General features: G+C 48.1%; 1 non-coding gene across 1 annotated transcript; it reads left to right on the forward strand.

The window, feature by feature from the left end:
• The first annotated feature begins 1,090 nt into the window (after positions 1-1,090).
• Positions 1,091-1,163, forward strand: TRNAK-CUU. The gene has a single exon. It is a non-coding gene; the product is annotated as a tRNA-Lys (tRNA).
• The last annotated feature ends 14,436 nt before the right edge of the window (positions 1,164-15,599 follow it).

Below are 15,599 nucleotides of genomic sequence, written 5' to 3' on the forward strand. Positions count from 1 at the left end.
GAATGACCCCACCCCCTAACCACTAGGGCTGGGCAAATGATGGGCCCGACCAATCAGAACAAAACAATTGGTTTAGGCCTCGGCGTGGGACCCAATCAGAATAAATAACACACAATGGCGTTGCGGGCACCCTTGGGAGAGAGCCACAGTCTTTTCCCCCTGGAGATCCAAGCAGTAAAGATGATAGGAGCCTGGAGCTTTCCGGAGCCACCCACTTGGAACCTGAGAAAAAAGCCAGTGCAGAGGAAGATCACAGGGATGAATCCTGGAGACATATTTTGATCCCCTGTATCAAGCTGTATCTACTTCTGAACTTCCCAGTTTATGTGCACCAATTAATTCCCTGTTTTGCTGCATAAGCTGGTGTGTTAGTTATCTATTGCTGCACAGTAAATTGCTGCAAGACGCGGTCACTGAAAAGAACATCTATTACCTCACAGTTTCTCTAGGTCAGGGATTTGGGAGTGCTCGAAGCTGCGTGATCCTGGTTCAGGGTCTCTCGCAGGCTTTCAGGCGGGGTGGTAGCAAGGACTCTGAAGGCCTGGCTGGGCCTGAAGGATGTGTTTTCACAGTGGTTCACCCCATGGCTGTTGGCAGGAGCCCTCAGTTCCCTGTCACGCGGGTTCTGCAGAGGCTGGGTGAGTGTCCTCACAACATGGCTGCTGACGTCCCCTGAGGGAGAGACATCCAAGAGAGCAAGTGAGGCGTGCCCTTTAGAAGCTCGTCCCTGAAGCAACTCTGAAGTGTTACTACCTCAAGCCCACGCTCAAGGGGAGGGAAGCAGGCCCCTCCTCTTGAAGGGAGGAAGATCAAAGAATTTGTGGACATATCTGAAAACCACCACACCTGGCTTAACCTTGATGTTCTGTCACTCGCAACCACTAGAGTTCTGACAGTTATTCAGGAGTTTATCACAATTGTATTATGGCTGTTACAACATGGCTCTCGGCAAAAGCAACAACAGCAACAAAAACCCAGCTGCCTATAACGTGCTAACAACGTACATCTTATAAATGCCAATTTATATATAAGGTAAGCTCAAAAACCTCCAATGGCCGTCGTGGTCCAAAAGTTCAAATTTCTTGAGGGGGTCCAACTGGCTCAGTCGGTAGAGCATGAGACTCTTAATCTCAGGGTTGTGGGTTCGAGCCCCATGTTGGGTGTAGAGATTACTTAAAAAAAAAAATCTTAAAAATAAAGTTCAAATTTCTTTACATCGGGCACATAGCCACCACAGCTTGCTCCCCGCACCCTCCCTACCACCCTCCTAAAACCTCCCTGCTTCAGACCCTCCTAGCTGCTTGCTCTTCTCTGAATATGCCATATTTCCACATCTCCGTGCCCTTGTCCATGCTGTTCTAGCTTCTCCATGTAAAGCTCTGCTCAAAACCCGATTCATATGTCACCTCTTCTGTGAAGACTTCTCTGACTTCACCCCAAAACTGATGATACTACTGAGCTTCAGGCCCTTCATATTTATTGTGTCCAAATCCATAACCCTGAATTTATGTGCTATTTATATTATCCCCATATACAAATGAGGGCCCAGTATACAGACCCGGGGTCCTCTAAAAAGGGTGAGGAGCTTCCCTGCAGGCATCGGGCCGGTGAGCAACACAGCACATGTTGGCACACCCTGTTAGTTAGTTATTCCTTCCTCTTTCGCTCCTAAACACTGTGGTCGTGTATACTGTGTATAGTCATCCATGAATCTGGCTCCCCTGACAGATCAAGAACTTCCTGGGGGCCTGGCCCTCATCTTGTATAGCCACCTTTCATGGAGCACTCACTGTATTAATGTTGCGTGATTAATGCTGCCCATTTTCCAGATGAGGAAATCAAGGCTCAGAAGGATTAAAGGACCAAGGTCTGAGGCCGGACTCCATGCCCTCATCCCCTACATGCGACAGTACTTGAGATGTACTAGGTAGGTGCTCAGTATGCATGTTGGAAGGCCTGACTGGAGTGAATGAGAACTGGGTGGCCCCAGCCTCCCCATCCCCCACCTTGTCCGTGTCCGGCTGGCTTCAAGGCTGCTGTTTACTTGCAGGTTGGGAGCAGGGGAAGGAGCTGCAGGCAGGTAGAGTGGAAATACTCCAACCAGAAGCCAAGGGCCCCAGCTTCTGGTCCTGGCTCAGCCTCCATCTAACTGGGTGACCTTGGGCGGGTCTGCAATGCCAGGTAGCATTTGAGATGACTCCAGATAAAAGGGGCAGCCCAGGCCCCTGTGGATCCAGGAGCTCCTCAGGAGGCTGGAACCCTGGGGTGGGGGTGGCCCTAGTTCTAGTGACCACGGGGGGGGGGGGGGGGGGGTCTGCCCTGAACCGGGCAAGCACCCCACTCCCTGCCAGGACTCTACCCCGAGTCCTCACCAAAGAAGCAGAGATGAGCTTTCACTCCGTGTGCCTTACCTTGAATGTGCTCAGGTTAAATTTTAGCTGCCATCCTTGCCTGGCGCACAGAGGAGATTAACTCCATCTGGAGTTTCTCACAGGCCCCCTGCCGCCCGCCCAGCCAGCTGAAACGTGTCTGGATCCACAACAAACTTCATCAGCTTGTTTCCGCCTCCAACCCTCACTAAATGGATTAGGCAACAGGAGCCCCAGGGTTGACCTTTGCAGCATCCATTGTCGTGGCTGTTATTGTAGACAGAAATAATAGCCAGGATAATAATTCGTGGTTAATGGTCCTTTAACCAGAGGGCTGGAGGGCTCTGGGAACATTACTTCATGGCCCTCTTGGCATGCCTCCCACAAGCCTTTTCTTCAATCTCTCTTTCATGCTCCCACCTCTGGAAAGCCTTCCTCTACACTCCCTAACTTCATTGCGGTACAGCTTATGCCCCTACTCCCGGGTTCCGGCCTTGAGGAGAAGCCTCGTGGAGAACACAGTCCAGGCCTCAAAGATCTTCTTGTCGCCCACCTCGGGGCACCATCCTGGACATATTCCCCTTCACTGACCTGTTCCTCTGTCTGCTCAGAAGGAAGAAAAATCGATGTGTTGAAGTGTTTTCGGATAGGGATGGGAAAAAACCCAAAAAACCAAAAATACAATCTTGTAGTTGGTATGCGGCTTTGCTGTGGTTGTTGGTAACCCCCTGTTCCTGGTTGGCCAGAGGCTAAGTTATCTGCAAGTACAAACTGTTCTTGCAGAATTATTACCATAATGTGCATATAAATTTGGCTGTTGGGTGTTGCTATTGGTTTCTTTCCTCTCCTTTGTTCTTCCTTTCTTTCCACCATCTAAAAGTCAGAATGCATTTGCTGTAGCACCAAAATTACCCAGCCTGTAGCCAAGAAGAAGTTAATCTACCCCCTAGACTTTGGGAAAACACAGCAGGTCAAAATGGATGGGCCCCCGTCAAACACCTTTCCCTCAGTTGTTTTGGAAATAAACCTGCAGGCCCGAGGAGATTATCTGGAGTGAGAAAGGAATGTGTAAAGAGGCGGGGAAAGAAATGGAGATTAGAAAGACACAGTCTCCGGGAAATACAGCCTTCTCTCCAAAACAATGATGTGGCTTGACAACCAAATGGGATCATGTGGGTTCTGAAATATTTCCAACTGTTTAAAAAGGAAGTGACAGCGAAGGCCAGCAAGTGTGTTTTAACTCCCCCAGGAATATCGACTCGCCTGTGAAAGAAGCAGATACCACGCAGATCCTGGATCCAGTTCCAGATACTTGCTGGCCCAAATGGAGCAGGGAAATGGAGGCGGGGCTTCCACGGAGGCGGGGTGAGCTGAAGCCTGCACAGACGTAGAGAGAGGAGGGAAGGAGGCGGGCAGAGCTGGAGTGAGTGGGATCCAGACCGTGCTGCTAGAGAGGGCAGGGCACCTGACTGGGTGCTGGTGGTCGTGACTCTGAAACTTTTCTCCGTCTGTGAAATGGGGATATTAGTAGTATCCGGAAGGCAAGGACATTGGCCAGGGTCTCCAGAGAAAGAGAACCAATAGGATGTATACAGAGAGAAAGAGATTTATTATAAGGAACTGTCTCACCTGATTGTAGAGGCAGGCAAGTCCCAAGATCCTCAGGGCAAGTTGGTAAGCTGGAGACTCAGGAGAGCCTGATGGTTAGTTCTAGTCTAAATCTGAATATGTGAGAATCAGGAGAGCTGATAACTATAGTTCCAGTGCTAAGGCCAACAGGCTCAAAACCCAGGAAGAACCAGTGTTTCAGTTCAGTTCAAGTCAAAGTCAGGGAAAAAGCCAACATCCCAGTTCAAAGGCCATCAGACAGGAAGAATATTTCCTTACTCAGGGTAGGGTCAGCCGTTTTGTTCTATTCAGACCTTCAACTGATTGGATGAGGCCCATCCACATTAAGGAAAGCAATCTGCTTCACTCAGTCTACTCATTTAAGTGTTAATCTCATCCAGAAACGTCTCATAGAAACACCCAGCATAAAATGTGACCAAATATCTGGGCACCTGTGGCTCAGTCAAGTAGACCCATAAAATTAAATATCGCACAAGGCTATTTTGATGGCAGACCAACTGTGGAAGCAGTACCATTTGCATTCACGTAAATAGATGGTCCTCGGTTCAGTTCATCACTACAACTGTGCCTTGTTCTTGGCCTGACATTCCCTCCTGTTGTTTCCAAGTATGCCCTTGACTTGAGGGAAGGGTGTGGGGACAGCCATGGAAGAGAAATGGAAGGGGAGTAGAAGCCAGAAAAAGGTCTTTGTTAGCAGCAGAAAGCCAACAGAGAGGGATCAAGTAGGTAAGGCCTGCCTAGAGGGCAGACTCTCCCTGAGGAGCTGTGGTCGAGGCAATCCCAGCTTATTCCTGCTTTTGGTTCCTTTCAGGCTGTTATTCCTCTCCGGCTCAGGGCCAGGGCCAGGAGTCCAGCCCTTCCTCATGTCCCCAGCTAAAGGCTATGGGCGCTGAGGCTACATGCAATCCCTGTAAGGCTAGGTTAAATTAAATTAGACAAGAATTCAAAATCTTACAAGAAGAAAGGTAGCAACAGAGGCAGCATCGCTCCACCAGCTTCCTTTGGCACCGCAGAATTCTGGAAGAGGTGAGGAGGATGCCTGCCTTAACCCCTGGGAGGTAAGATCTCACTGGAAAGTTGGATTTCTTACCCTGTTACAAGAGAGCTTACATCACAGTTCTAGAAGAATGCACTCCTAACAATCCAAGGCAATCAAGAGAGAATATTTACAGATATGGGCCTCTCCTGGTTCTGAATCAATCTGTGTCACCAGGGCCATATCCTCACATGGGGGCTAAGCAGAGTCAGAACCCGGGAGTACCTGAGTATTTTCCACACCCAGCTTTCCAGCATTGCAGACAGCACATCCCACACAGATACCTTTGACACAACGAATTCAGCATTGTTGGGGGCGACAGGTAACACCTTCCAAACGGGGCATACTGCAAAGACTGCTGCTCCCTTGTTGTCCCTGCTGGGACCCCAAGCTCAAGGAACCCTTGTGAGTCAAGGAGAGTGGCCGTGTCCAGAGGAAGGAAGAAGCAGTTGGGCAGTGGCTTGAAGTCCAGCTCTGGGACATGTGACACCTTGGGCTAGTTACTGAGCTTCTCTGGGTTTAAATCCTCCTCCTCTCACAGTGGTTCTCAACCCTGTGTACAAGTCACTTGAGAAACTTCAAAAAAAACCAACTATGCTTTTATCCATCGGACTGATGGATAAAACCAGACTCTCTGGGCATTGTAGGTTAGAGATGTCCCCGATGATTCTAAAGTGTGTGTCCATCTTTTCTAATCTGCCTGGGTTACAACCAGATAACCAAGTATGTTAGGATGTAGTGGGGTGTGGAGAATGGTGGTGATGAGGCTGAGTCTTTGTGGTTCCAGCATTCACACTGGAGCCACAGAAGCAAATTACAAGGAGGCAAATTTTAGTCCAGACAAGAAAGAAATTTCTAACCTCTTCTGAAATTGCCTTCATGACCAGACTATGAACCCCACAAGATGATCAGTCTTGTGCAAATTTATGCTGAACATGCCTAATTTTGCCAAGTTGGATGAATTGCCCAGATTAGTAGACTTTGCTCCAAATAGCTTTTGGCTGTTTCAAGAAATCAAGTTCATTCCGAAGAGTTATTGCAGGGCCACTTACTACAAGTTCCTTAACCTCTCTTTGAGTGTCCCTGCCTTCCTCCTAAGGACAGTTGGGATGGTTGTCCACACACCTCGCTGTGGGGAGATTTCAAGAGCATCACGAAGGCATGTGAAAGTTTCTGATTCCTGTGGCTGAACCTGAATGACAGCGACTCCTCATACCATCAGTGAGGACCTGAAAGGACAGCATTTATTCCAACTTCTGAACATCATTCTAACTCTGGAGTGGGGAGCTTTGGGCCAGGGTTTGAATCCCAGCTTTATCACCTAGTAGTCACATGACTTCATCTCTCTAAACCTCAGTTTTCTCATCTGTTAATGGGACTGTGAGGGTCAAATGAGAAATACCCATAAGGCTCTTAGCACAGAGCCTAACATTTGTAAATGCTCCATAAATGTTGACACCTTACTATTATTATCACCTTGGATGTCGATCTGAAGCCCGCCCAGGTGACCGTGTTGAAGGGGACAACGCTTACTTGGATGTGTAAGTCTGGAATGTTCATTATGAAAGCCATCCCACTACTCTGTGGTTACAGCTCATGGATACGTTTGTTGACTTCCATTCAAAATCAAGTCTCAGGTCCTTGGCTCAGGAGCTCCGCTCCCGTAGAGCGCGCCTGGGCGTGAGAACAGAAGCCAAGGCAAGTGTTTGCTTTGGAACAAAGAAGGGACAAGGATGGATTTCTGGAGGCGTTCGCCATTTCAGAGCAAGGAGTCATCTGTTTCTCATAAGATGGAGTGCAGGCAGCAGAATCCATTTTTCTGAACTCTCTAGGATAGCTCATTACTAGTCTGGCCACAGCTCCTGTGGGCCAGGAGAGTGGCTGAAGTAGGACCAGGCCCCACCACAGCCAGGCCTATACTTTGCAAATGGACTTGAATTTCTTTTGAGTCTTTAAAGTTTTTGCTAAAAGCAGTTGCAAATGGCTCGCATCCTCTCCTCCGTAGCTAGATTGGGGGTGGGGGGGTGTCGGTGGGGAAGGTATCCAGGTGAGCAGTCCTGAGTCACTGGTCCTGGAAGATCCTGCCATAGCACTGATTTAAATTCCTAAGAAGGCTTTAACCTCTCCGGTCCCTCACTGTGGGATTCAAGAAATTGCTCTCCTGGGGCTGCGGAAAGCATCAGCCTGGCTGCAGAAAGTGCTGTGTAGAGCCATGCCTCAGACAGAGGCAGCCATCTTTTTTTCTTTTTTTTAATATATGAAATTTATTGTCAAATTGGTTTCCATACAACACCCAGTGCTCATCCCAAAAGATGCCCTCTTCAATGCCCATCACCTACTCTTCCCTCCCTCCCACCCCCCCATCAACCCTCGGTTAGTTCTCAGTTTTTAAGAGTCTCTTATGCTTTGGCTCTCTCCCACTCTAACCTCCTTTTTTTTTTTTTTCCCTTCCCCTCCCCCATGGGTTTCTGTTAAGTTTCTCAGGATCCACATAAGAGTGAAAACATATGGTATCTGTCTTTCTCTGTATGGCTTATTTCACTTAGCATCACACTCTCCAGTTCCATCCATGTTGCTACGAAGGGCCATATTTCATTCTTTCTCATTGCCACGTAGTACTCCATTGTGTATATAAACCACAGTTTCTTTATCCATTCATCAGTTGATGGACATTTAGGCTCTTTCCATAATTTGGCTATTGTTGAGAGTGCTGCTATAAACATTGGGGTACAAGTGCCCCTATGCATCAGTACTCCTGTATCCCTTGGGTAAATTCCTAGCAGTGCTACTGCTGGGTCATAGGGTAGGTCTATTTTTAATTTTTTGAGGAACCTCCACACTGTTTTCCAGAGTGGAGGCAGCCATCTTTAACAAGGGCCAGGTGCTTTCCCTGGGGGGGTTGTTTCTCCCCATTGAACTCCCATATTCGCGTCCTCCTCCTTGTACCACCACCACCTCACTAAACTTGCCTCTTTCCAAAAAAAAGGCACTTACAGCCCAGAGGTTTGTTTTCACGTTACTTATTTACTTTTATTATTTTGTATTAGAGTCAAGGCGTAGACTAAGGGAGGGGCCCTACCAGATGCCGATATTCCCAAATGTTTCTTTCCTGTCGCATGGCACCAAGGGGGACAATTCGTGGTAAATGAGGAAGGCACCCTCCCCACCCCCACCCCCCACCACAAGATGGAGGCAGCTGGTGGCAGTGGTGAGGAGAAAGTGTGGCTGCCACAGCTTGTGGCAAATGGAAGGTGGATGCCAGAAGCCGTCAGTACCACATCTCTCAACAACCCCAAATTACTGCCCCAGGATCTACATGGAAGGAGAGACAGAGAGCAGAGGAGGGGCAGAGAGAGGGAGACACAATCCCAAGCAGGCTCTGCATTGTCAGAGGAGAGCCCAACATGGGGCTCGAACTCACAAATGAGATCCTAACCTGACCCAAAATCAGAGTCAGCCACCTAACCAACTGAGCCACCCAGGGACCCCTCGATTAATACATGTTACAAAAATCAAGTGCTTGATATGAAATATTTCAGAGATACAATGGAATTCATATAATGCATGTATGATATTTAGAATAATAAAACACTGTTATCTACCACCCTCTTATTACTAGTGTTCTAAAACATTAGGTCACTTTAAATTTTAAAAATAATATACACCAGGGCACTTGGGTGGCTCAGATGGTTAAGTGTTTGACTTCAGCTCAAGTCATGATCTCTCATGGTTCCTGGGTTCCAGCCACTCATCAAGCTCTGTGCTGTCAGCCCAGAGCCTGCTTGGGATTCTCTCTCTTTCCCTCTCTCTCTCTGCCCTTCCCCGACTTGCACTTTCTCTCTCTCTCAGAACAAATGAATAAACTTAAAAAAGAAATGATATATACTGGGGAACCTGGGTGGTTCAGTCAGTTGAGCGTCTGACTTCGGCTCAGGTCATGGTCTCGTGGCTGGTGAGTTCAATTCACGCGTGGGACTCTGTGCTGACAGCTCGCACCCTGGAGCCTGCTTCAGATTCTGTGTCTCCCTCTTCTTCTGCCCCTCTCCCCCTTGCACGCTCTCTCTCCCTCTCAAAAATAAACATTAAAACCAATTTAAATCTAAAATAAAATTATGTATACCAATATATATATAGCCAAAAGTTAAATCATGCAGACGATGGGAACTTTAAAGTCCCTTTCCTCATCGTGTCCACCTCTGAATCCCACGCCCCTGGAATAACAGCCATTGACAATTGGACACATGATCCTGTATATGTTCATTTTGGAAAACAAGCCAGTCATATATGTGGGGGGTGGTAATCAAAAGTCATAACAATGTCTCTAACTTTTGGTCCTGTCACCCTAGTGTGGGAATTTATCCCAGGAAAAGACCCCACAGGCTTCTGTCTTTTCCTAGAAATGGCCAAGCTCATTCCCAAACGAGTCTTTGCCCTTGTTGTTTACCTCTGGAACTCTGTTTCCCCAGATTTGCTTATGGTTGGATGTCCACTTAAGTCTCAGCTCAAATGCCACCACCTCTGAGAGGCTGCCCATGGTCACCTGTCTAGACCTGCTCCCTCTCCCCATGGAACCTTGTGGCACGCCGTAGGAATGCACATTTAGTTCAGAGGATAAACATCTACTCGTGAAAACAGCACCTGAGTTACTTAGGTAAGGGATGTTATTTGACTCACCTTGGAACCCTGGCAGGTACTTCTGCAAAGAAAGAGTTCTTGCTGGCTTTCAAGACTCCAAAAAACCGGCTGAGTGGGAAGTCAGGCCAGCCTGGGGCCAACCTGACTGTCCTTTCTTCCAGCAATCTTTCAGATGCAGTGACTGCAAACAGGAGAGTTACCCTCCCACTAAAGCATTTTCCTTCTTGGCTTCTAAAACAAAGAAGAGGTAAAGAAAATTCAATGGGTGAGAGTCTGTCAAAATAACACCTAGGCAACACTTAATTAAGATGAATAATTTCAACACTCTCAAGGCAGACAATGGAAACATTAAGAGTTTCCACCAAAACATAAACTGGGCCAAGTGGGCGGGGTCTCCAGAAGTTTCCATGAAAATTCCCAGTTGGGGGAGTGGGGGAGAGGTTTCTTGCTTAGGGATGGGGGGGGGATGGTGGGGGGTTTGGGGTGGAGGAGGATGGGGAGTGGGGGTTAGGGAGAAGATGGGAGAAAGGGAAGCCTGGATCAGAGTTCCACAAACACATGCTAAGTTGTTTGGGCTGAAGAACTCTAACTTTTCTCCTTATAGCAAAATAAAATATGTTTACTACAGAGGAGTCAAAAGAAAAATCAAAACCTCACATAATCCTACCACTCAGAAAGGCAATATTTATGTAATGTCTTCTTACAGTGGTTATTTTCTTAGCACACATATACTTTAAATTAAAAAAAAATAATTTTATTTATTTATTTTATTTTAATTTTGTTTTGTTAAGTAAGCTCTTGGCCCAATGTAGGGCTTGAACTCAAGAGCCTGAGATCAAGTGTCACACACTCTAAGTCAGCCAGGCACTCCCTTTAAATTTTTTAATGTGATTATACTATACACTGCTCTATAAAGTGCTTTTTTTTACTTAATAACATATTGTGAACATTTTCCCATGCCATTAAATACCACCTAACATTGTCATTTTTTTTTAATGGCTGTATAGTATCACATTGTATGGCTGTGTCATATAAGCAATGCCCTCTCATTGAAAATGTAAGTTCCTGATTTTTTTTTAATGTTTACTTATTTTTGAGAGACAGAGAGTGCGGGAAAGGCAGAGAGAGAGAGGGAGACAGAGGACCCGAAGCGGGCTCCGCGCTGACAGCAGAGAGCCTGATGTGGGGCTTGAACCCACAAACCAGGAGATCATGCCCTGAGCCGAAGCCAGATGCTTAATCAACTGAGCCACCCAGGCACCCCAGTTGTTCCTTTTATAAGCAATTTATCAATGACTATTTCTGAAATGCATACATGATTATTTCCCTAGGACTAATTCCCAGAAGTGGAATTTCTGTGTACATAAAATTCTAAGGGTTTTTCTATGCACCTGCTGTGGACAGCACATTTGTTAGTTTGAGGAGCATTGATCGGTGTGGTCTGCTACCGTAATACTTGTTTTCTCCACCTACACTTTTACCGAGTGTAGTGACACCGAGTGAGGAACAACGCACAGTTTACATTCAGTTGGGAATTTCTGCCTTCCAAGGAGCTTGTGTTTTAAAGAAAACCTTTTTGATTTCTGATCCGGGCAAACCTAAAGCAAATCAATTAAACAGAAAGAATGATTACCTAATTGGTCAAGTACATTAAAAACAGAAAGCTAATAGAAGACCCGGACCTTTCCTGTTTGCTTGTGTTAAATAATTAGTTAACTAATTACTTAGTTATTTTATGTGTTAAGTTTCCACATGTGCATTTGTACTTCAGATGTGTCTTTTAGGGCAGACACCGCTGACTACCTGCTCAGTAATCCTTTTCAGTCCTCTTCTCCACTTTCTGCTTCCCCCCATGGACAATGAAAAACCCCAAAACTCACTTTCCGAGTCTCCCCAGCAGCTAAGGGTGACCCATCTTTGCCCCGTGAGAACCAAGGGGACATCTGTTGCAAGGATCTAAGAAAGGTTTTTCCCCGCTTGACAAAAGAAGTCAAAAAGCAAACTCTTAGTGCATTGGCCCTGCACCTCATTCCCAACCTCTGAACGCTGTCATGTGGGTGAATGATTCCAGGAGCTGTGGCAGCCATCTTATAACCATGAGGCGACAAGCCTAAGGATAAAAACAAAAAACAAAAAACTCTAATAATCATTTGTCTTCAATTACATCAGGGGGTTGCTGAGCCTACCCTGGAATCTAACTCCCAAAATGAATATCTTTACAGTTTAAGTTAGGGTTCTCAAAGTTTGTGGCTAAGTTAGCATGTTAGGATCACCTGGGAAGGTTTACAATTCCTGATACCCAAGCCATAGCTCATACCAGTAAAGTCAGCATCCCTCGGAGGAGTGGGGAAGGTAGGTGGTACTCAGGCATCAGAACTTTTAAAAATCTGCTGATTCCAAGGTGTAGCAAATTTGAGAACCTGTAGCATAAGCCAGTGCTTCTCAGACTTTAATGTGCTTATGAATCATCCGGGAATTTCACTAAACTAAGACTGATTTGGTAGGTCTTAGCTTCTATAGCCTTAGCAAGATCCTAGTTGATGTTGATGTTGCTGGTTCAGGGACCATACTTTTGAGTAGCAGGCATCACTGTCCCATTGGCCTAAGGCATCCTAACTGGTACATCCTTTTTCTAGATGTCGAAGTCATCCTCATTTCACTGGTGTGGGAGGAGGCGGCCCTTTGGGAAGGGGGAGACAGCAGGAGGGCCTTCACCCTGCCAGAGGCCTGTTAGCCCCTCTGTGTCACCAGGCCCCCAGCCGGAGCTGATGGGCTCCTAAGTGAGTGCTCATCCAGTAGCAAGCGAACTCCTGGGCTGCAAGGCTGTAGACTGCTGATGTCCCATCCCCTGCCAAGCCAGCTTTTCCGACCAGACCCACCCAGGCATAAGCAGTCTTGGCCAAAAGGGCTCTAACTGGAGCTCACCCTTCATTTTGGGGCCTTCCTCCACCAGCCTCCATCTCGGCTCTGCTCTTGGCTGATAGTAAGTGGGTGGCGCTTAAGGTAGCATCTTTCTCTTTGGTTGCTAACAGTCAGGCTTCCAGAAACAGTCAAGGTGAAATTTCAGGCCAGAGAGGAAGAGCACCAGCTGAGGCCCTCCGACCCCTTCAGGGTTGCCTGAGTATTTATCCTTCCTTCCCTCTTTCCTTCCAGTCTCAGGGAGGACGTGCCAGCCTCCCAACTAACACCGTGGTCCCCTGTCCACCTCTGCGGCTCTGAAGTCCCTCGGCAAGGTCATCAGTGACCACCCGGCTTCTCCGTCTTCTGCTCGCAGGTCCAAACGGCTCGTCTACGGTTCCATTTCCCTGTTCCCTTGTGTAGCAACGTCCCTCGAGGAGATTCGTCTGCCCTAGCATCTCGGTCCCCTGCCATCCTATTCAACCTGTGCTCACTCTTCTGAGGCCTCGGTCCCCACCGCCCCACTGAAGCTCTCTTGTCCAGCTCACCCATGACCTCCAATGTGCCAGTCCAGACTGCCAGCGGTTTTTGGCACAGTCAAGCCTCCCCTGTCCTGCCGGTGTGCCTTCCTTTGGTCAGTACAGCTCATCTTTCCTCTCTGCCTCCTCTCTTTCAGTCTCCCTGGCTGGTTCCACCTCCTCTCCCTGGTAGAGGCCCAGGGTTCAGTGCTCACTTCCCTCCCCTTCCCTTCTAAGTTTCTCCAGGGATCCCATCTCGCCTGTAACTGTCAGCCCCACCCGCAAGCCATGCCCAACCCCAGACACGAGCCTCACGGCTTCAGCTGCATACTAATATCTCCACGGGGGTGGCCCACGGGCACCTCAAACGTCACGTGTCCCGAGCGGAATTCTCAACGTCCCCTCACCGGCACCGTTGACCTGGAAGCTCATGAGGCAAACCTAGGAATCCGCCTTGCCTCCTCATTCCTCACACCTGCCTCCATTCCATCATCAAATCCCGTCAGCTCAACTTCCATAGTATGTCAGCAGCTTTCGAATCCCTTGCTCTGGGTGCCTCCGAAGCCAGTCCCTGGCCTCCTGTCGGTCACATAGAGAAAGCTGGGTTCCACGGGCCCAGAGCTGCGGCCCTGCCTACCTCTGCACCCCCAGGTGCCACCACGCTCTCCTTTCCAAAGCTGCAGCCGCGTTGACCTCCTCATCATGCCTCAAGTTCCTTCTCACAGCCGGACCTCTGTTCCTTCCCCCAAATCTCCTTGTCCCACTCCCTTCCCTCAGGCCTCTGCTCAGGTCAGGGTCTTCTCTTCAGAGGCCTCCCCAGCCCACAAGTAGAAATAGCTCACGTTTCCACTCCACTCACTCTCTCTCCCGTTATCCCGATTCATCTTTCTTCCTGACACCATTCGACTGGACTAGGTTCCATATTGGTTTATTGTTCTGTTGTCTGTTCCCCTTCTGGTATGTAAACTCCATGAGAGCAGGGCGTTGTTTGCTTCCTTCACAGCTAACTTGCAGAGCCAAGCTCCGTGCCTGGCACATAGCAAGTGTGGAATGAATGAATGAATGAATGAATGAATGGGCCTGTGTTGCCTCAGGCACTTTACACATGCTGTGAGGAAGGTGACTTGGCTCAGGCTAATCCACCTAAGAGACCACATGTCTGCCTCAGAGCTGCTTCTAGAAAAGATGCCGGGACTGTTCCCATGTCCTGTGGTCCCCAGAGCCATGGCCGCCACCCCTGTGTCTGCCTCCCAGGGGTCGCTCAGCCAGCCCTGGGGGCCATTTGGACCCTGGTTTCTTTCATTGCCAGTCCTGGGTCTCCACAGGCCTAGATCAGAGCTGTGGACTAGGAGCAGGAGCTCTTCTGGAACTGAAAGCCACCCCCACACCCTCTCTGTCCTGCATCTAGCTTCCCTGGAGGATGGTGTGAGTCCTTTCAGCCCAGGCGGACAGGTTAGAGAAGACTACCTTGGAGGCTGCCCTAGGGTGAACTGATTAGCCCCAGGAATTATATATATATATATTTCATTTATTTATTTTTTTTTAAAATTTTTTTTTTCAACGTTTTTTATTTATTTTTGGGACAGAGAGAGACAGAGCATGAACGGGGGAGGGGCAGAGAGAGAAGGAGACACAGAATCGGAAACAGGCTCCAGGCTCCGAGCCATCAGCCCAGAGCCTGACGCGGGGCTCGAACTCACGGACCGCGAGATCGTGACCTGGCTGAAGCCGGACGCTTAACCGACTGTGCCACCCAGGCGCCCCTATTTCATTTATTTTTGAGAGAGAGAGAGAGCACAAGTGGGGAAGGTGCAGAGAGAGAGAAAGAGAGACATAGCATGTGAAGCAGGCTCCAGGCTTTGAGCTGTCAGCACAGAGCCCGATGTGGGGCTCGAACTCACAAACCTCGAGATCATGACCTGAGCTGACGTCGGACGCTCAACCCACTGAGCCACCAGGTGCCCCTGTCCCAGAAGTGCTTCAGAGGAAATAAACAGATAAATGGATGGATGGATGGATGGATGGATGGGTAAATAACAGCTCCTCTTGCCTCTCTATTTACTATCCTTGAAATTCTACCCTTAGAAACTCATTCTTAGGGTGGCTCAGTCAGTTAAGCATCCGACTTTGGCTCAGGTCATGATCTCACAGCTCATGAGTTCGAGTCCCGAATCAGGCTCTGTGCTGTCAGCACAGAACCTGCTTGGGATTTTCCCTCCCTCTCTCTTTTTGCCCTTCCCTGGCTTGCATGCATACACAAGTATGCTTTCTCTCTCTCTCTCTCAAATAAATAACTAAACATTAAAAGAAGAAAGAAAGAAAGAAAGAAAGAAAGAAAGAAAGAAAGAAAGAAAGAAAGAAAGAAAAAGAAAAGGAAAGGAAAGAAAAAGACCCTCTGGCTGTGGACAAAATAGTGAAGGACGTGGACCCGTGCCAAGATGGCAAAGCGGGCTTCCAGAACTTCTGTTCACTAACTACTGGGCTCACCATCTCCTGCAGTGAATGACTACTTTG

This window comes from Panthera tigris, chromosome B3 (assembly GCF_018350195.1).
Source record: "Panthera tigris isolate Pti1 chromosome B3, P.tigris_Pti1_mat1.1, whole genome shotgun sequence".
NCBI lineage: Eukaryota > Metazoa > Chordata > Mammalia > Carnivora > Felidae > Panthera > Panthera tigris.